The following is a 22984-nucleotide window of genomic DNA, read 5'->3' as shown; positions in this document are numbered from 1 at the left end:
ATAGTATGGACACAGATGAACAATACACATGCAGATATACTGCTACATACACACACAGAAGATGTACGTAAGCAAAGATCAAAAGGCATACACGTGTATCCCCAAGCACACAGAACAGCAGCAAACTAATAACCTGTGTTCACTCACGCACATAAACAAAAACACATACACAGGCACCCGCATATACATAAACTCAAACAGTGACCACAGACACGCAAATGGAGGAACTGACTATCAGACCGAAGAGTGGACAGACAGACAGATAGATAAACCACTAAACTGATAAGTAACGGAATGCTACAAGCAGCTTTAAGGCAACGCTAAAATATATCTTACTTTGTAGTTCTCAAATTCATTTGAAAAGAGCGGGTCAAATGAACACAAGCTGTAACCAGAGAGGCCGGAAGAAAGACTGTTCCTATTCCTCTTTTTCACTAGTGATAAAGGTCCCTTTGCAGGGATGGCTTGTGGGGGCATGAAACTAGGATAACTATTACCCTGCGATGTGGTGGCTATGTTTATGTAGTGAATGTGATTAAACCGACGTGATATAATGCATACAACAATATATATATATTTTTTCCACAGTTTTATATAGCGCGAGCTCGACCCAAAGGTATTAGAGTGCTTTACAGGAGCACCAGTTGCGTTACATGACACATTCATAGTGCGGGCTATCACCTTCTCTGGCAAAGCCGGCCCAGTCACATTCAGCACCATCCTGGGTGTCAAGCTGCGCCTTTCTGGCGCATTGTGAAGCGAGGGCTTGCTTCTTGCTTGAATCTACACCAGATGCGGCGTCTCGACCTCTTGTCACGCGAGAGTTGTGGGTGGGGGCCCGCGTGCACATTGGTGTCGACACACATAACCAGGGATACCAGAAACTGCAGAGCTCTGGTGCCAAGTAATCAACTGCCCCCTCCCCCAGAAAAGCATACCATCGCTACGGTGTGATCCCTGGCCACGCGCGAAGAAAAACCCACGTGTGCCACACCTACCGGAAGGGACGCCATTACCACAGAGGGTGGACAGCATAGGGAGATATTTATAGCAGCACAGTAATTAGTGTGGACAGAGGGAGAACACACGGAAATTATACTGTACAGAGCTCTGCAATGAGGACAGGGGAAGGCAAGTGGAATAGCTTAATATTGGGTCGGAGGCATTGGTGATGAAGCTGTGGGCAGCCACCAAGCCCTTGTTGTGTGGCCATCTTAAGGGGTACGTCCGCCAAGTCGAGTCCCAACGCCTACTGGGGGTGACTGAGCTCGAAGACCAAATACAACACCTGGAGGCTGTCTCGTGTCGTAATGTTACTGACGACGCTCAGCGCTCCTTGACCATAACCCACACGGAAGGGCAACAGGTATCCCGTGGCAATGCCCCCACTTCTGCCGACGACGACCGGCAACCTGGATGCTACAGGCGTAGCTGGGGGGGGGGGCGGTCCGCCCCAGGCGGCACTATTTTCGGGGCGGCACGGCGGCTGTAGTGCAGGCGCAATGCTTGCGAATGCTGCTGCACGCACGTGTCCAGGCCGGCCTGGAGTCTCCTGGAGAGTTGAGGCACGCTGCTTCCAGCAGACTTGGGGTTTTTCGTACTTCTGATTGCGGCCACAAGCGCCCGTTAAATTGCAGCAAAAAGTAAGCGCGAGCAGGGTATTCTCCGCTTTTGTTTTCTAAGTCATAATTGAAATAGGCAGCCGCCGGCCCGGTAACTGTTAGGCTATAAATAATTCTCGTTTATTGTCAGGGCAGGCTCTCGCGGCGTGGATCCGATCACAGGGGGCGAGGCAGTGGAAGTTGTGAGAGGGTGGATGTCCTGTTGTGTGTGGTTCCTCCTCGCCAATGCCCCGCCCACCGGCGGCAGAAGCACACTCAGCATTCTCTCGTTAATCTACCGCGCCCAGCAGTAAGTTTCGTTTCTCCGCTGCTCCTCGTCTGTTTCGTTTCACTGGTGCGTTGGAGGCTCGTTTACTTCTGTTCCTTTCTGAAGAAAGAAAAATCATCAAGTCACCTCAGCGGCCAAGCACAGAGCTCCTGCCGTACAGTAGGAGATCAGGTGAGGGAGCAACGCCGGGACACCACCGCCTTTCTCCGAGGCACAGCAGAAAATGCCTCGGAGAAAGGGAGTGTCCTTTTCGGATTGGGGGGCGTGTTTTGCTGTTGTCTCCTCCCTGAGACTTCTCGCAAAAAACACGCCCCCCGATCCGAAAAGGACGGGGCATAATCGGAGTGACTGGACCTCTTCTCCAGTGGCTGGCCAGCATTTAAGAGGCCAGCCAATGGAGAACAGGAGAGAAAAGGGGCGGGTGCAAGCCCCTCTTCTCAAACTCATTAAATCTCGCGAGCGAGACTGCGCAAGCGCAGCCTTCGCTAGCCGAGACCTAAAAACTAGTCCATCCCTGAAATCTTCAGAAAGGAAGTCAAAACATGGCTTTTCTCCACACATCTGTAGTCAACATCATCAGACCCAGTGGTATATCTCAGCGCCAAGACGCCCTCGGGCAATCGCGCGCTATACAAATAGATAAATCAAATCAATCAAATCAAATCATATACAAGGGACCCACTGATTAAAATGAGGTGAATCAATAGTAAGGATGGTCTCTGAGGCTGTGGCTGTGTGGGAACATCTATGTACACGATATGGGACTGCCAGGGGGTTCAATCCCAATTGATGAGCTGGTGGAGTGTCTAAACACGGTCACAACTTTACCACTGCCTCTGGATCAAATATTGTGCGTTCTTGGAGTATAGGGAGAACAGGACGATACAAGGTATCAAAAAATATTATACAATATGGGAATGATGGTGACTCGTACAAAATAGCACAACTGTGGAGTTTACCTACGCGTCACTTGCTCGACCAATGGACTAAGGATACGGACTGGTGTATGGGAGCTGAAATCTTTGTCTCCCAGGGGCATGGCTGCCACTAAAAGGTTTGAGAAGATATGAGGCCCCTGAGGAAGATTAAGGATCTAGATGTTCTGCTTCACTTTCTGCCTGGACATTCAAACAAGAGGGTGATGACAGGGTGATGACACATGTAACACCAGTAAAAGAGATTGACTCCTTTATATAACTGTATTATTATTATTATGATACACATCTTCAATGTGACTTCCTGACCTTTGCCCGCACGTAGAATTTCACAAAATGCATTTCCAATTGTATTGGTGCATTTCACACTGCCAATAAACAGAATATAAAACAAGCCTTTTATTAAGTTAGAGCCATTTGCTTTGCTAATGGTATTGTACAGTAAAATTAAGTATACAACAAAAAGTAGTAGTCACAGCAAAAAAAAAAAAAAACACAACACAAGAGTAGTTGTCAAGTAGTTGTCAAGTAAAGACTGAAATAATAGCATTATTTCCATGAGGCCATAGAATAAAACAACTTCTGCCATACATTAGCTGGACTAATCAACTAACCTTATTTCGCTAGTTGCAAGTGGAGCCCGCAGGCAAAGAACTTCAGAACATGCATGTGGGGTCCACAAGGGATGAATTGGTGGATTAAATAACTTAAAGGCATTTCTGTGGGGCCCACACATCATTGACTAACCGCATGTCAGGTTATGTCTGTGGGACCCAAAAACTGACACATGAGAGGGGATCAGACCTACCTTAAAGATATATCTTACGGACCCACAGGTAATACTTCACGGAGGAAATCACTGAATAGCTGACATCAGGAGCACATTTAGGGGGACAACAAGCAATACATCAGAGGGGATTGAACCTAATTTAAAGGCACGTCTGTGGCGCCCACAGGCAATTCATATGAGGAGATGGAATTAATTTAACAAAGTAGGTTGTGGTCACTGAATAAACTAATGCCATGGCCTATCTTGGGGAAGGAGTGCCCACAAGCAAAATAGCAAAGAGGATGACTGACTAACCTAATGTCAGGATATGTGGGGACCACAGAAGATGCATCAGAAGAGGGCTGCTGAATAACTAAACTTCAGGACCTTTCTGGTGTGCAAAACAGCGAGAATTAGAGGGTATTGTTGAACAGCCCAATTTCAGGACATTCTGCGGGCCCCGAGGCTATACATCAGAGAAGATTACTGAACAAACTAAATACAGGACCTTTGTGGGGGGCTGACAGGCGCCATGTTACAAGGGACAGTCAAATAACTTCAGGACATGTTTGTGGGGCCCACAGGAATACTTCGGGGAAAATCACTGAATTACCCAATTTCAGGACCAGTTTGTGGGTTCCGCAGGAACAGGTTCATTCGTATTTAAGTCTGCAGGGACAGTGGAAAGGTCAAATTCCAAACAAACATCTGTGTGATGTTGATTAGTACAACTACAGGGTCACGCTGGTTTATACAGCAACCCAACTAAGCACATAATTGTTTAGTGTCCGTGAAATATCACAGCTCCTACAGTAGGTCAGTAGAGATCCTGCGTGTACATACATATCCAGTCTACAGTGTCAGACTGGACACTCAATTGGACTTCGAATTCACTGTATGATGTAACAACTGTCAACCACTTGAGGGGTAATCCCATTAAGGTGAATGCCAAATTAAACGCTTCTTTGGAGGGTAATATTGATTTGAAAAGCAGGTGACCCTATTACACTCTATGGTTTGTGAGGCGGGTGAACCGAAGTAAAAAGAAGGTGACACCTGCCAAATATGGGTGAGTTGACAACTACCTGTTGGTCTTCAGTCACTTTTTTCACTAATAGAGGGACATAGATGTCCCATCGTCCTCATTTCTCCAGGCTCTTGTATGCATGTCCCTCTTCAAAGACGCCTGTCTCTACAGAACCTTCTTTCAAAACAGCTTCCTGGCAAAGGGCATTTTATTCTGTACTGTGTCAAACAAACTTCAAGATGTTGTCATCGAGGGCTACCAGCTCCTCTCCCTTGAGACCACCATCCTCCTTTTCAAACATCTGCCTTCTTATGTGACCTACCCCAGTGCAACTATCTATCCCTTTATCCCCATTCCGTACCTGTTCACCTCCCCACACCCAAGTTCATTACTGTGCCTTTGCTTTGATCGGACTTCTTTCCAGTCCTACTCTTTCACCCATTGCTGCCAAGTGAATAAACTTTGTGACACTTTGAGGACGTCCTGTTTTTCAGTTTGCACATTTCCGTTTCTAAGCTTCTGCTCATACTAGTGAAAACGAAACTAGTTTCCAGAACGTGCAGCATTTGTTGAAAATACCAGCAGGGGCATGTGCGACAATGAATGATGCTCATGTAAAGTCCTTCAATTCATTCGGGTTGAGTTGCGCTATATAAAACTGCAAAAATAATCATCCACTGTCCACCGCTGCCCCCTGCTTTCTCACACCCCCGTCTGTCCCTTCCCCGTACCACTGCTTTCCCCTATTTCACGCCCCTTGCATCTACCAACGACTCACCAGTCTGGTATCTTAGCCAAGAGCACAATGCATTCTGGGACTTGTAGTTTTCTCACCGTAAGGATGTTACTTCTGCTGGCTTACACATAGGAGTAGCTAAGGATGTCACAAAGAAGGGAGAGGGGGTCCCTGGGCGGCTGAGCCTCGCACCCCTTCTGCCTCCACTGCCCGGCCTCTCCTCTTCCTGCCAGAGGCCTGCGCTCTCCCTCGCCACTTCACCTCCTTCTCCCCTAGAAACGGTCCTCACCACAGGCGCTCTCTCCCTCACCTCCTGGCGGCCCTTCCCCACTGGGTCACTCACCGGGAAGGCTCTGAAGGCGTGGCCACGCGTTGCTCCCAGCCCGGCTCCGCGCACTTCTCGTGAGTCTCTCGCGCTACTTAAGCCCCTTTCCAGGCCTGCTTGGGCCACGCTTTGGTGTGTATTTGGTATGGTGCGTGTTTCCGGGATGGCGGCGGCTTTCGGTCCTCCCTTTCGGCTGCCCTCCCCGGGGCAGGTCAGTGCCTCCCCTCGCCCCTCCCAGGGCGGGCCCGTCACCCCCGCATCACAAGCGCCCGGGCCTGCCTCCAGAGTCGGCACAAGCGCTTGGGAATCAGGCAGGTTTGAGAAGCTTTAACTTCTGTGGACACATTCAGGATATTCGAATAGAGGGAGGGATGTTATCTACAAACGACCATGGAGTAAAGTTTGCGTTCTAGTAAGTGGACATCATATAAGGGCAAGAATTTACTTTATTTTTCCTTTGCACACTGGTGTAAAGTAGTGAGCCAAAGGCCCACATACTTGAGGAAACACGTGCGGCGCACGGATGCTTCTTTCTCTCTGCTTTGGGCGAGCGGGGTAGCGTGGTCCCGAAAGCAAAAGAGGATCGCGCAGAGCTTGTCTTTATGGGGCTATGTGTTTGAAACACATGGCCCCATAAAGTTAAGAAAACGTTTGCGACAGGAGGAAAGCAGGCGAGGGAGTCCAAGTAGGCCGTCCCTAAAAGCCAAAGGGAGGCAACATAGAAAGCTCTTTTCCAATGGCTGGCCACCGTTTAGCATAAACGGTGACGCTGGCCAATAGGAAAGAGGGGCGGGACTTAAAGCCCTTTTCTAAAAGTAGTCAATATCATTAAATCTCGCCGAGCGAGCTGCGCATGTGCGCAGCAACGCTAGCTGAGACCTAAAAAGAATCTGGTGAAGTCACTTTTCTGCCAATCAAAGCCCAACCTTTCAAATCCTGTAGGGCTCATTTCAATTTGATAGGGGTCTGAAGAAAACGTTAATGAGAATAACAAACAAGCTGCTCCATTAATTACAACAGACTGTTTTTCAACAACTAGATTTATACTATATTTGTAAACTAAGAGCCTTGTGATTAAAGCCTTCCATGCATCGGACGGCCACTGTCCATCTGACGTCATGGTGGGCGCCGTCCGATTTCCGCACACGGAAAATCCGCCCGCACAGCAGGGAAATTTGTGCCGCAGAGAACGGGTTAAACATTTGATCAGGGGAAGAGCAGAGATGGCATATTTCCTTAGAATTGTGCGTCACCTCCTTCCTACACGTTTAACAAATAACCTATGATGAAATTAGAATGGATTGGGGCTATATATAAAATCGGTCACACATATTTACAAAGGACTTCTTTTTCTAAGATGAGAGGCACTGTGTGATGTCTATATTTTCAGAAGGTTCTAGCAAATGTGCTGTTTTATAAAGTTCACAGTAATGTACAAAACATGCCATTGCATATATGTTTGGAATATGACCACTGGTGCTTGAAACAATGAGAATAATCATTTGTCCCTCCGATCTCAAAGGGTTTTCCTAGTAACCAACAGGCATATGGAAAACAGCTTTGACACATACCCACACACACATAACTACTACAAAAATTAACAAGGATTTAACACAAAACAAACAGGCATAACATTTTTCACATTTCTCTATAATAAGGGAGCTGATGATTACAATCTATATGTAGAATCAAATCTATCATCACATTCCAAGCTACACAGAGGTTTATTCATACCCTATTTTAATCTCCTGGCTTCCTGCATGCACTTGATCATCACTTTAGTAAATTATTTCCGATATCAGCAGCGCTTTCACTTCCACTTAGTGCTCACATTGCAGTATAGTTTTCTTCTATCTATTGGCTACTTCTTCATCATCTTTAAAATTAGTTCATTTCCTCTTCCACTTGTAAAATGTTAACTGGCTTGTCCCACTGGCTTGTCCCACTTACTTATCCCTTCATATTTCTCTCATTATTCTGACAAGACTCAAACTCTGGTCAGGCAGCTGGACTAATCAGTACCTCCAAGCCCACTTTGTTATTTCTCTCAATGCCATCACACTTTAGAATGTGCTGCCTCAGTCAGTCTGATCTGCTTGTATATTCAACATTTTGCTTGCAGCTGTAACATAGTTAATTTGTATCGCTTCCATCCCACCATTACAGTAATATTGATGCTACTCTTATTTGCATCGTGTTATTTCCTATAAAGTGCCACATAAATACATTAAACAAAATTAAAATAGTCCACTCTAAAAACAAATGAAACCCATAACCAGTTCTCAGTGAAGTAGAAGTGGGCAGAGAGAGAGAACCTAGCACCCTGATTGGTGGCACAACTGTAGCAAACTAAACATCAGCCCCCTTTTCCACCTGTCCACAACCCCTCCAAAGGATGGGAGATAAGAATAAACCAAGGTGAAACAAAATAACTAATTTACCAGTAGCTTAACACTATGACTGAAGTTCTGCAGCCTGCTTGTCTTCTTCATAGTCATCTGGATAATCACCCACATTCCCTAAGGTAAGTCCTTTTCATGATTAAAGCACAATAGACAGAGGTTCGAATATAATTAGATAACTTTTTGTAGTTCCGATCATAAACGATGTCGACTAGCAATCTAGCAGTATTATTCAGATGACCTGCTGAGCAGCTTCCAGGAAACCAAAGTCCTGGGGGTTTGGAGGGGGGAGTATGGTTGCAGAATTGCCAGAAAGACCAATCAAGGAGTGGAGCCTGCAGCTTAATTTGGCTCAACACAGAAAACCTGGACACGGAAAGGATTGGCAGATTGATAGCTCCTTCTCGATTCTGTGGGTAGCTGTACACCGCCATTCTTAGTTGGTTGAGCGATTTGTCTGGTTAATTCCAATAACAAACAAGACACCTCTATGCTACACTGAGCAGTCCAGCGCGTGTCTACTTTTCCCCAACAGGTGCAGGTAATGGTTCGACCCTATTTGTGATAGGAATTGCATTTCCCATAATCAAGGAATTCCCAGTAAGTGCGGGTCACAAGCATGAGTCCCTGCCCTGTGCATACACAGTCGCTAATACCAATGGGATGGTTTCGTATGATCCTCGGAGCAGCCCCACCAGGGTCGGCAAAAGCCCTGGCGGAGTGCCAAGAAGACTATCACACTTGACAATCTAGATTCCGAAGGTGAATCTGTGGATAGAGCATTAACAATAAAGAGGCCCATGTGACTGACGGTGCCAGCCCAAACCCTCAGCCACCTGCCAGACGAAACCAAAGGCACAGGGCCTGGCCATTCCCTCATGCCCCCTGGCCAGCAGAGCGCTCCACGGCTGCTGGGTGCTTGGGTGCAGGCTCCTCCATACAGGTGAACCTGACCGACGCACGAGGAAACCAGGCTTGCAATCCACCGCGGCCCCTCCGGGCCGCGGTAGACTTTTTTTCTGGCACCTCCTACCAGGACAAGAGTGCCCGCAACCCGCCAGCATGGCTCAGATTTAGCATATAAGTAGAGGACTTTCAACGTGCAGGAGTCGAGCCCTGGCTCCCACCGGGCTGTGCACGCCTGATGTGCAGATGGGGCTAATCTTCCTCGTTGTCAGATATCAGGTTTGCCTGGTCCCTGCGGCCAGGCTAAGAGTTTGAAGACTCACGCGGTTCCTCCCCACGCTTCCAGCAGGGCCAGCAGCAGGGTTTCCTGACTCCGCTCCTATGAGAGCCACTCGCTCACTCAACCTGCATCTTGGGGCGGATCACTAGGCTCAATTGTTGATGAAGAACACCGCTAGCTGCGAGAATTAGTATGAACTGCAGTACACATTGACCAAAGACACTTCAACCACACCTTGTGGCCTCATGTTCCTCCCTGGGCTTCACCTGTCTGAGGGTCGCTTGAACATCTATTGCCCTTGGGCTCTTCTAACACGCCGCTGGGGCAGTCGCAGTGGGCTCTGCTCGCTTCGTCCCCCTAAGGTCGATCCCGCTCCCCCCATCGCCTATCCCCCGGGTCCTGTCATAGAGGTACACTGCAGGCATGCCTGGTTCTCCCCCAACTTGGTGGAGAAGGCAGGCGACCAGTCCACCCCAGGCACAACCTGGGGTGCCTGGCTGCATGACACATGTGGCTGCCTGTGGTGTCCCATGGCTGCCTAGGCGCACCACCACAGGCATTCACTGCCTGCCCACAGGTGCTGCTTTCCACACTGGTCCCCATAGGCTTCAGTCTCTAATCAAGGACTAGATGAACAGCTGTGACCTCCCCCTGCATCTAAGGGATCCGTCGGAGGTCCCCCACACTTGAGTATCCGACTATGAGCTCAGATCGGACATGGCAACGCGCTGAATTTAAGTAAACTACTAAGCAGAGGAAAATGAACAGAATTCCCTGAGCAACGGAGAGCAAAAAGGAAAGATCCCAGCCTCAAATTCCCATCTAGGGGTGGCGTGGATATTGTGGCGTACTTCTAATCATGGCTAACCTAACAGACACTGCTAGATCAAAGTCAGGTTGCTTTGGAACTCAGCCGAAAGTGGGTAGTAAACACCATCTATGGCTGAAAACGGTCACAAGACCGATAGCCGACAGGTACCATAAGGAAAAGTTGAAAAGGAACTTTGAAGACAGAGTTCAAGTGGGCACGAAACCATAAAGAGGTAAACTGGTGGGGTCCATGCCCGGAGGATTCAACATGGTGGGAAGGCCAGTCTCCCAGGAGAGTGGATCCTCTCTGCGAGATTGCCGCTTGGGTGCACCCAGCCCGCACAGAGTGCATTTCAAACAATCAATAAACTCGGATTTGTACAGCGCAGCTTATCACCTGTGAGAGTATCTAGGCGCTAGGCTCTTGCTGCTAAGGTAGGTTCAGTCGAAAAGCCAAATCCAAAGCCAAATCTTGAGACCCTTTCTGAATTCTGAGAGAGAGGATGAGGTTCAGAAGTGAAGGCGCAAAGTTGTTCCAGGACTTGGTGTTGAGATGGGCAAAGGAGGGTCCTCCACTGTAGCTTCGGTGGATGCAGGGAGTGTGAGCGAGGGAGGCAGAGCACAGGTGTCTGGAGTGTTGGTGGAGGTTCAGACAGTGGCTGATGTACGCTGGTCCTTGGTCATGAAGGGCCTTGTAGATGTGCATCAGCATCTTGAATTGGTACCTTTTCTGGATGGGGAGCAAGTGTAAGTTCTTAAGGTGGAGAGGGATGTGGGCCTTTTTAGGGAGGCCGTGGACGAGTATGGCAGCGTACTTCTATATCATCTGGAGTCTTTTCAGGAGTTGGATGGTGATCACGGCGAAGAAAGCATTGCCGCAGTCTGGCCGGGTGGTGACTATGGCCTAAATGACTGCTTTTCTGATGTTGACGGGGAGCCATCTGAAGATGTTTTGGAGCATCCGAAGGGTGTGTGTAAGCAGGCACAAGAGAATGTGCTGATCTGGCATTTCATGGTGAGTTTGCTGTCCACGTCGCAGTGCATTTCCTACCACCTGTCCTAGCCCCTGCCTCTCGGCACCACCTTGATGCTCTTGCAGGAGTGTCCTGGGGTCACTGCTCATTGCAAACTGGTCGCCTGAATACTTCAGGTAGGGATACTGGAATCAGACTCTAATTCTATTTTGTTGGGTTTTGGAACTGGGGCCATGATTAACAAGCAAAGTAAACACGCTGTCAACCAAAAGGTACAATAATATAATGTCCAGTTAAGGTTTTATTTTTATGGAAAAAAGTACTTTAATCTCCCATCAAAACTAAATATTATGCCTGTCGGTAACGTTGGAGGAGATAACTGAAGTTATTAAATCGCTTCCGAATCACCTGCAAATTTTATAAGGCATTTGTTGACCAACTGACGCCTTGCTGGAGCGGGTAGTACAAAATGTTGTATACCCCCCCCATTCTGCATGTTTATATTAATCTGAATAATTAACTAATAGTAATCTTATTAATTGGTTTGCAGTGAAATACTTATCAATCATACTAACAAGAATTACACGTGGGAATTGCACTTTGCATGGCTATATTAATTGTAAACTAACTTGAGTACGCATACTAATAGTAGGAAATTAGAATATTGCATGGTACATGTTGCTTTGGTGATGTATTTGTGATTTGTGCTTTATTAAGTGAGTATAAACCGCTTGGAGTGTTGCTTTCTGCTAGATAAATACACACACATATGGGTATTAGCGAAGGGATAACATTTTATTAGTCATTTCTATGTTTTAATTACGTTTTTGTGTTTCTTTTGCTTAAGTTGACCATTTTGGCCTAGACAAGATGGCTGAACGAGACGTTGAATGTGACTACCCTGACAACACGAGGTTCTGGGTGAAGTGCGCAGGCGTCACCGCCAGCAGCAGTGGCCTGGACCTGACCCCGGGAGAACATGTACCCTTCAAGGTCTCTCTGGGAACGTCGCCAGCAGCAAAAAAAATGACCGATTTAGAAACCGGAACCAGCAAGTGCGATGAGTTCATCACACAGACACCCTGCGAACTTCACCTCGCGACCCCAAGTCGACCAATCAGGACTTTCTAAACCCCGATATTGATACTTTTTGACATTATTTTCATTATAAAAGTAGGTAGGGAATTGAACTAAAAAACTCGCTCTTCTTTGACGAACTCGATTTCCTGACGTTATGCTGACGGAGAGGACGGTGACACTGCTGGACAGCTGTTATCCTGAATCTTTGAGAGACTGAATTGTGGCCTAACTTTGCTGAATAGAAATTCTTCCCTGGCCTGACTGACTTAGAGGACGACTTTTAGCCAGAATAGGTCAATATGATGCTCTGAAATGCGGATGATGATTTCTAACGATTCTTGCAATATTTCTTAGATAAAGAATATTTGATTAATTGACAAATGTGTTGTGTCGATTATTTGAAAAAGAGAATTAAGATAAAGAAGTAGCGTGTAAATAGATGAGTTTAATCACTAAAATCATAGATAACTAAATGATTCATCTCCTTATGAGAGGAATATCTTAGGGTTGAAGTCAATATATTTAGGGTAAGGTAAAGGTATTGCTTTCATGTCAGCGTTTGGAAGCTTATTTAGCTAGGAAAGGAGATCAACGGAGTGTAAGTATTGGTGTTATGGGCCCCATCAATGAATGTATATGAGTGAATTTGGTGTTGAGGATTTTGGTCTGTGACGAAAGGGGAATTTGATGTTCCACGCTGCAAAGGTTTTTCTGGTAGCAGAGGATGGTTTTTATTGTTTTGGTTTGGTGATTATTGCTTGTAAATAGCTTATTGATTATTGGTTATTGATATTGGTGTATGTACTAACACTCTATGTTGAGTTGTGTTGAGTTCTATGTTGTTGGCACGGCTTCTGGGATGTAGGAAGTCGGAAGTTTGTAACGGTTCCGTAGTAGAGCAGAGGTAAGCGCTGTTCTCGGGAAAGACGGAATTGTTGTTATCCTGTAGGTACACAGGAGAAACGTGTGACGATTGAAGTTGCACGACGCATTGTCTGGGTTCGATTCGGCGACATCGTGTGAGAGGAGTGTGTATGATAGCGAAGGTTACCTGTGAAATTCTGGTCTTAGGTACCAGGGATCCAAATGGCATTCCGATAACGCTTATCACTGGAAAGGTAATAGGTATTCTCTGAGCTTGTTAGAAGGACAAAGGAGAGGGAAGCGCTGCTTTGTTAACGTATGTCATAATTCTGTAGTAGAACAGACTGTTCGCTGTTCTCGGGAAAGACAGGATTCTGTGTGAATGTACTATTTTTTCTTGTGTGAAAGTGCGTGAATGTAAAGGCATTCGGGTTAATTGTGAAACACTAATTTTATTCCTCAGGAGCATTGGGTCTCCAACTATGTGTCTTAATTCTGGAGAAACGGTTAGCTAATGCTCGTTGGAAGGGTGAAGTAGAGGGATGTGCTACTTTATCAACGGAAGTAACGATTCCGTAGTAGGGCAGAGGTAAGCGCTGCTCTCGGGAAAGACGGAATTCTCCTGAGAAAGGTCTATTGCTATTCCTTGGTTAGCGAAGCAGACAATGGTGGCGTTTTTATGTTGTTACTAACAGAATTGTAGAAATTGAAACAAAAACTTACTGAGCGGATTTTGTGAAGGAGGGGTAGACAGGAGCAGGAGCTGCCGCAGCGGTTGCTGACGTCAGAACGACCGCGCTGGGATTGGACAGTCGGTCGGAAACGTAGAATGCTCTGGATTGGTGCGTTAGTGTGCGCCGCGCTAGGAGTGGAGAAATACAGGGTGACGTAAACGCTCCCTATTGGTGCGTTAGTGAGAGTCACGCTGGGATTGGAGAATTGTAAAAGTGACATAAACGCTCCGGGTTAGTGTGAGTCGCGCTACGATTGGACATAAAAGTGGTACAGTCGTAAAAGAGACTAGTGAGACACGAAAGAAGGGAAAATGTATTACAATCCAACAGAAAAGGAGAAAAAGTCATGGTTTGGTAGAATTAAGAAGTGGTTTAAGAAGGACAAACCGATCATAACTAGGAAAGGACAGTTACTTCCTCCACCGAAAACCCCTGTATCCTTCATGGTTGCGAGATATGGATATCACACTTGTATTTTGTTAGATAATTGGGTCAAATATACCGAGAAGGACGGAGTGTTGGCTTTTCCGGAACTTGGTTCATTTAATTTGGCTGTTTTGAAAAATTTGAGAGAGAAAATGATGAATTTAGAACAGAGACCTAGACCGACTCAATTTGAGGCTATGACGGAGTGGGAAGACGAAATGCATGACCGAGAAAGACAGAGAAACGGTAGAGGATATAGGTACCTGTTTGGCAGATGATATGGACATGAGACGCATGATGATCGAATGAGAAGGTGGCGGAATGCGAGTATGACTGAGGGTTTGTTTCCCGTAAGAACTGTAGGAGAGAATGAAGGACGAAAGTGTGTGGAAAAGAGGCATAATGTGGAATCGAGAGGGTATGGAGTGAATGAATCAGAGGATGATGTTCTTGATGATATGTTTTATAAGAATCCACCTCCATATCGACCAGACCACAAATATTAACCCCAAGTGCCCCAATGAAAGACAGTACGAATCATAAAAACGGAACCAGAGTTCCAAGATTTGGGAAGAAAGAATTCCATTAGAGAGGTAGAAAAGAAGTCCGGAGGAAAATTAGATGGAGAAAATTCAGCAGAATTAGCAAAAACTACCCTAGAATTAACAGAGAAAATAAGAGAATTGACTAAGAATCTAGAAGCTGTTCCAGTAACGATAGGTCGAGTAATGCCTATTTTTGATAAGCAGAAAGGTAGCGAACATTGTTTGACAGTCCCTTACAAAAGTAATAAACCAGTTGAACAACCAAGAATGAGTCAGAGTGAGAATCCATGGAGACAGACTATGAGTATGATTGAACCAAATTTTTCAAATAACCTGTTTTTAGGTCAAAGCTGTGTAGAAAAGTGTATGACGATGGTAGAGGCCATGTCAGAAACTCAAAAGGATTTTGGACAAGGAAATGTAGAAAAGCCAGTAGGACCATCTACAGAGGAGTTGAGTGAATGGCTGAGAAGCTTGCAAAAGAAAGACAAAGAATCGCAGTCAATAGATGTGGCCAAATTACGAATGGTAATGGAAGAATTAATAGTAGGAACTATCCCGACAGAAAAGTTAAAAACTTACCAAGATGAGGAGTTGTTATTTCTGTACAAAAGCGTAACATGGAGAGCAAAAAGTCTTCATGAAAGATTAGAAGACGTGGCCAATGAAATGGGTATTGATATTGAAAAGGTAAAAGCACTACAGAAACCCGATCGAGTAGATTTCACCGAAAAAGACATTGAAAACATCAATACCACAGGACGAATAGATTAGATTAAAGAGATAATTATTTTGTTGAGAAAATGGGGAGATGTAGACAAATGGAAAAGCAGATGGTATCGTAAACGAGATGAAATTTCAGACAAAACGTTTTCAGCCTACCCTGTGAGAGAAAAAGAGAAGGTTGTGACAGAATGCCCTATGACAGAGATTCCAGTAGGAGGATATGTACATGTCCCATGGGCTAGACAGGATATTTTGTCATTTACGAATGACTTCCCTCGACTGCTTGAAAAACCCGTCGAGTGGTTTAGATAGGTGGACAGATTTGTGAAATTATCCAAAGTATTGTGGATCGATCTGAATAGCTTGTTTGACATAATCGTACCAGCAGATCTATGGACAGAATGTAAAATAGTAATAGATTGGCCGACACAGGAATACCCAAGGGATCCAAAAACAGGAGCTCCAGGTTATGGCATTTTTGAAGAACAAGGTACCCCCTAAAGAGACAGATTGGGTAAAAATTGACAGAACACATCAGGAAAGCAAAGAATCAGTACATGCCTATTATGGGAGGTTAATTTTAGCCTTTAAACAATTCAGTGGAGATGAAAATTCAAGTGACAAGGATTTGAGTCATTTCGTATACAGATTTGTATATGGTCTTCGTCCAGAAATTAGTGAAATGATAAAACAGCATACGGTAGATTGGCAAAATAAGAAAATAAACGAAGTATTGAGACATGCTAAATATTTCAGTGATGAAATTGAAGCAAAACAGCGAAAACTGAAAGAGAAGGCTATGTGGGCACAAGTAAAAGTAGCAGAGAGACAGGAAGCACAATTAGCAGAACAAGCTGGGTCGAAACAAAAATTTCATCCTGGGAAAAATAAAGGGAATATTGAGGAAGCTAAGAAGAAATTTCCGTATCATAATTGCGGTAGGATAGGGCATTGGAAATCCGAGTGTAAATTTCCTCCAAGTACTAACGATGAAAATCCATCATTGAATCCACAGGTGCAGAATGAGGTGAGTGGTCAACAGCAACGACAACAGCACGGTGTAACACAACAGAATCAGGTGCCAAAACCACCTTTTCCCCAGAGCAAAAATTGCCAGACGTATAGTAAGGAGAATGGATTCCAAAACGAAGAACAGGTAAATAAGCCGCAACGCGCTAGCGCTGCTTCGCAGTATTGGCTGCAACACGATGAAAGCGATTCAGAAGAGGTTTATTGACAGTGCCGAAGGGAGGAAGAAGAGTGCGTACTTGGCGCAACTCTAGAAGTAGACCAGACAAGCCCATTTGTAGATGGAAAAGTTAATAATGAAAATATTACTTTCCTAGTTGATACTGGTACTACTCGATCAACTGTTAGATCAGCTGATGTCAAGAATCTTCCTCTCTCGGATGAAACGATCCAAGTAGTTGGTGTATCCAACAGACAGATTACAACTTATCTTACAGAACCAGTGAAAGTTAGTATAGAGAAATTTTCTGAAATGCACCGATTCGTAGTGTGCGATACCAGTCCTGTGAACTTGTTAGGTAGAGATTTGTTGTGCAAGATGAATTGCACCATATTTTGTACTCCAGATGGAATAGCCTTTGAAACACCAGATGATGATGTGCTGTATAAAATGACAACGGCAAACAGAGAGAAAGAGGTTACAGGAACCTATGCTGTATTTAACCCTGATGAATTACCAAAACAATTAAAACAATCAGTAAAAGCAGAAGTTTGGGACTTCACAGGAGAAGACGTAGGATTGATGAGGAATGTAGATCTAGTAAAAATAACTGTAAAAGAAGGAGTATGTTACCCAAATGTCCCACAATATAAATTGACCCCGAAATAATCGAAGGAGTTACTCCTGTGTTTGAGAAAATGATAAAACAAGGAATTTTGAGAGAAATAATGAGTAGCCCATGTAATTCACCAATAATGTGACTGAAAAAGCCTAGTGGGAAGTTCAGGATAGTACAAGATCTGAGAAAGATGAACAAAATTGTTGTACCATGTTGTCCCATTGTACCGAATCCATCTGTGATTTTATATCAGATTCCTCATGACGCAGAATGGCATACAGTGATTGATCTGTGCCATGCTTTCTTTTCCATCCCATTGCACCATGACAGTCAGCAAATTTTTGTATTTCGTTTCGGTGAGCGTTTTTTGGCGTGGTGCCGAATTCCACAGGGGTATACAGAAAGCCCCTCAATATTTAATCAGCTATTGAAAAAGTCTTTGGAGAGTCTAGAAATGCCTGAAAACTCAGTACTAGTACAATATATCGATGACCTGCTTGTGGCATCGAAAACTCATGAAGCTTGTGAGGTAGACACAGTAGCTTTGCTGAATCATTTGGCAGATGGAGGACTAAAAGTGTCACCATCGAAATTACAGTTTTGTAAGAAAGAAGTCCAATATTTGGGACACAGCATTGAGAGTGGACACAGGAAAATAACCATAGACAGAATCAGGATCATAAAAAGAATGAGTCCACCAATGACCCAAAGAGAAGGGAGAATGTTTCTGGGAATGGTTGGATATTGTCGTCAGTGGATAGGCAATTTTTCATTGATTGCAAAACCTTTGGTACGATTGACAAGAAGTGATGTGAGAAATCCAATTGATTTGAACAAAGAGGAGTTGGCAGCATTCAAGAAATTGAGAGGATTGTGTGAAGCGCCTGCATTAGGGAAGCCTGACTATGACAAGGAGTTTGAGTTGTATTGCAGTGAGAGAAATGGATGTGCACTCTCTGTTCTAGTACAGAAGCATGGAAAACTGAGGAAACCAATTGCGTATTTTTCAACCATGTTGGACTCAGTAGCTGTAGCCCTTCCTGGGTGTTTGAAAGCAGTAGCTGCTACATGTCCAAGTTTGGAACAGAGTGAGGAAATTGTGATGGGATATCCTGTGAAAGTGTTTGTACCTCATGATTTGGCGATTCTTTTAACAAGAAGTCGTACTCAGTATATGACGCACAGCCGACTGACTTAAGTATGAAAAGGTCATTTTGGGTGCAACAAACGTGAGTCTTGTGAGATGTGTGAATGTGAATCCTTCAACATTGTTGCCTGATGTAGAGCATGAGGAGGTAAGAGATGAAGCAGATCATGATGGTTTGGATGTACTTGATTTCTGTACAAAACCAAGACCGGACATAAAAGATTAACCTTTGCCAGAAAGTGATAATGTCATGTTTGTTGATGGATCTTGTTTGAGAACAGATGATGGAGTGCTGAGTGCAGCATATGCGATATGTACAGTTGCAGCAGTGATGGAAGCATCCTATTTGAAAGGAGTAAGGTCGGCCCAAGTAGCTGAACTTGTTGCCCTGACCAGAGCATGTAAGATTGGGAAAAGTGTGAGAGTGACTGTGATAACTGATAACCAGTATGGCTATGGGGTGGTCCATGATTTTGGCCAAATTTGGCTGCAAAGAGGTTTCCTAACCTCAAGTGGAACTCCCATTAAGAATGCTGAAGTGGTTGTAAAGTTGCTTGAGGCAATACAGCTGCCTAGGCAATTGGCTGTGGTAAAATGTGCTGCTCATAGTCGCAGTGGTGATTACATTGCCACTGGAAACAAATTTGCCAATGATATGGCACAATATTGTGCACAAAATCAGAATTCAATCAATCGGGCAAAGGAAAGGGAATTGATTTCTTGTTTCCCAATGTTTACTAACACTGTGGGAACATGGGAAGAGGTAAGACAAATGCAGGAAGAAGCAGGAGAGGAAGAAGTAAAACAGTGGGTAAAAACAGGATGTGCACCAAGAGAAAAAGATCATGTGTGGGTCTATCGAGATGGGAGACCAGTTATGCCTGATAGCATGATGTCTGCCATGGCACGGATGTATCATGGACAGGGACATATAGGGAGAGACGCTATGATTAGGTCTTTTAAGCAAACTTGGTATAATGCCAAGTTCAGGCTTGTAGCAGAAAGAATTTGTCAAAGATGTCTAATTTGTCAGCAATACAATCCAGGAAGAAAGACAGTAGTGAGTCTGGGAACAAAAGGTCGAGAGGGAGGGCCTTTTACCAGAATGCAAGTGGATTTCATTGAGATGCCTCCTTGTAACAGGTTGAGGTATGTTTTGGTGACGGTATGCCTATTCTCCAGGTGGGTAGAGGCGTTCCCAACAAGAAGAAATTATGGAATGACAGTGGCAAAATTACTGTTAAGGGAATTTATACCAAGATTTGGGTTCCCAGTAACAATTGAATCAGACAGAGGAGGACATTTCTATAATGAGATTATAAAACTGATATGTGAAGCATTGAATGTACGTCAAAAACTGCATTGTGCCTACCGACCAGAGGCTTCTGGTGTAGTAGAACAAATGAATAGTACTATCAAAAACAGAATAGGGAAAATGTGTTTAGCCACAGGTATGAAATGGCCCGATGTCTTGCCTCTAGTACTCATGACTATTAGATCAATTCCAGACAGAACTACTGGTTTGAGTCCGCATGAGATCCTCATGGGACGTGCCATGCGTTTATACCAGTAAACAAGCTGATGACTATAACTGATGACATGGTGTTGGAATACTGTAAAAGCCTGGCTGACACAGTTCATTCTGTGTTTCATCAGGTTGGAGCGGATGCCACCACTCTTGAAAAGAAGCCAGCCCATGATCTAAGCCCAGGGGACTGGGTAAGGATAAAGGTACACAGAAGAAGAAACTGTTTGGTTCCCAGGTGGGGAAAACCAAGGCAAGTCATCTTGACCACAACAACAGCTGTGAAGTGTGCTGGATTGAAGAACTGGATCCATGCAAGTTATACTTTGAGAATTCCAAATCCAGTTGACTGTAAAGAAAAGGAGTACTTTGATGAATCAGAATCCAGTACTGAGTCAGATGACGGAGAGTCAAAAGACAAAGAAAGAGAAAACCCTGAAAGGGGGGAGACAGAGCCAAGTTTAACTTTTGTCCCCAGAAGTAATTCCCTGAGGAGAAGGTTACAGATTTCTGATGCCAGTTCAGACTCAGAGACAGAACAAAGAGCACACTCTTCCAAGAAAGAACAAGGGAAGAACAAAGAAAAGGACAGTGGAGAGACAATAAAAGAAATTCATGAGAAGGAAGTGCCAGATGAAAGATTGAGAGAAATTCCACCTGAAACAACACCTTTAGATGGACAGGTGCCAGATACAGAGAGAGAGGGAAAGATTATTGCGGAAGACCCCAGAGGAGGTGTAGGGAACTCCAACATCCAGTTAGAAGCAGGGACAAGTAGTCAGCAGGAAGATTGCGTGTCGGAGATTCGAGGAGGGACAGAAGTAGGGAAAACAAAAGAAGTGGTGGAAAAAGAAATCGTTGAGGGTAAAAAGCAAGTTGAAACAGAGTCTGAGGAAAGCGAAGATGAAATACCAGAAGGACGAGTTCTGAGAAAGAGGGTTTGGAGAACTGAAAAGAATGATAAAGGGAGTAAATTGAAAAGAGCAGCAAAAGACGAGGTGTGGCCAAACAAAATAAAGAGACAGATATTGACTGACACGTGTAAATTCGCCAAGGGCTAAACAGGTGAATGAAGTGACGAGTCAGGAAAAATCGAAAGGAGAAGAACAAACAGTAGTTAAAGAAAGCAAAAGAACAAGGAAACCTAACCAGAAGTATAAATCACCGGAATGGACATATGTGGCCCTGCCTGAAGTGAAAGAAGAGGCGGAAAGCCAAGGAGATCCAGAGGTGGTTGTACCGAAAGTGGTTGAGGAAGACGAAGAAATCGGAAATCCTGAGAGTTATCTTGTCCGATATTGGAGAAGAAGCGGATGTTCAGGGCAACCTGTATGTTGAGAATGAAGGGAAAGTGAAAGATGATGAGATGCCAAACTGAATGAGACAAGAAAATTACTGATGGAAAGACAATAAAACACTGAAAAAGACAAAAACTGGTAGAACCACGTAGGTGCTTAGAAGCCTTGGGTTAGAAACTAGTTGTGTAGTAGAAGAGGCTAAGTCAAAAGACACGGCTCATTTTAGAAAGATGGCAAACGTAAAAAGTAGCAAAAGTAGATGTACCTTCCTTAGAAGATGGTGCAAAATGTGTTGATGTTGTACAGGATTATTAATGCTTCTTTGGAGTATTCTCGCTCTACTAATTTCATTTAAAGTTACTGTAGATACATTAGAAGGACATAGTGATAACATAACTAATATAGGGAAAGTTCAAAAGGTAGTTCCAACTAGAATAGATAAAAACTATTTACACAAAGATAGGTCAATAACAGATTTTTCTAACAATGTGTTTTCAAAATTATTGTATGAATATGTAAAAACAATGGACTTAAGGGATTGCTACGTTTGGATGGAATTACCTGCATCTGTATCTGAAGGAGTGACTTATCACCTTCCTGTAACATATGGAATAACATGTAGTGTAATAGCTAGTTTATTTTATCAAACAGGTAAATTAGAGTATTATTTTTCAGATGTAGATACTATATTTTCACAAGTTCCAGCAATTAACAAACTAAACAAGGTAAAACCTGCAAAGGTATTAGGTGAATTTTTCTTAGAGACTAAAGAACTAACATTAGAATATATATTTAGAAATAATTTGACTTGCAGTTTAAAGAAAGAGAAGACATTTTTAGATATGGTTGAAGAAAGGAGATTGAAAATGCAAAGAAAGGCTTCAGAAGGGAAAGTGGAGAAAACAGTCTGGGATGTAGAAATGGAGAAACACTTGAAAGGAGAAACAAGTCCAGCTATGGCTTTAGATTGGCCTCAGAAAGGGAAATTGTGTATAAGAAGGAATCAGACGGCGAATGACAATTATTTTCTAGGGAATAGTGAGTGCCATGATACAATACCGAATCATGGGAGGATGGGGATTTAAAGGTGGAAGAGATCCAGTCTTTCCAGGACTGTATTTCATTTGTGGGAACAGGGCATATTATCGTTTGCCAGACCATTGGTATAGCACATGTTATGTTGGCCTGGTTTTTCCAAAGAATTTTCATATGGATAGAGGAGAAGATGGTGTACATACCTTAGGTAGGTATTTAGCACGTAGTAAGAGAGAATCTTGGACTGAAATTGTGGGTGACAATTTTGGAGCACTGATACCCGCAGTGGGAATATCTCTGAATGCAAACAAAATTAGAAAACTTTCAACAGTAGTGGATCGCTTATAAACAAGCACCGCTGGAGGATTCTTATTGGTGAATACTGAAATGGTTGCCATGCGTGCTATGGTAATGCAAAATCGACTTGCCCTTGATATTTTATTGGCAAAAGAGGGTGGAGTCAGTGGAATGCTGAAAGTTCAACATTGTTGCACTTACATTCCTGACGAAAGTAGAGATTTGAAAATTTATATTAAGAATATTACAGATAAATTGTACCACTAGAGGTTGAAGGTGTTTGGGAGAAGATTGGTAAGAAAATATCAGCTATTAAAGACTTTGTAGTAAAATTAGGTAGTACATTTATAGGTAAGATATTATTTCCATTAACATGTGTGATTTCCTTAGTATTAATAATTAGACTAGGTTGTACTTGTTGTAGCAAGAATAAAAACCAGAAAAG

At 44.0% G+C, this 22984-nt stretch overlaps 1 protein-coding gene and 1 pseudogene across 2 annotated transcripts in view; one reads left to right on the top strand and one right to left on the bottom strand.

Moving 5' to 3' along the window:
* MON2 (MON2 regulator of endosome-to-Golgi trafficking) overlaps positions 1-22984 on the bottom strand; it is a 1036128-nt gene that overhangs the window by 956243 nt on the left and 56901 nt on the right. The window lies entirely within an intron of this gene.
* LOC146855522 (5.8S ribosomal RNA) lies at positions 9397-9550 on the top strand (annotated as a pseudogene).

Source organism: Triturus cristatus, chromosome 4_1 (assembly GCF_964204655.1).
Source record: "Triturus cristatus chromosome 4_1, aTriCri1.1, whole genome shotgun sequence".
Lineage (NCBI taxonomy): Eukaryota > Metazoa > Chordata > Amphibia > Caudata > Salamandridae > Triturus > Triturus cristatus.
Note: the sequence above shows the minus strand (reverse complement) of the source record. Positions and strands in the feature narration are given on the sequence as shown.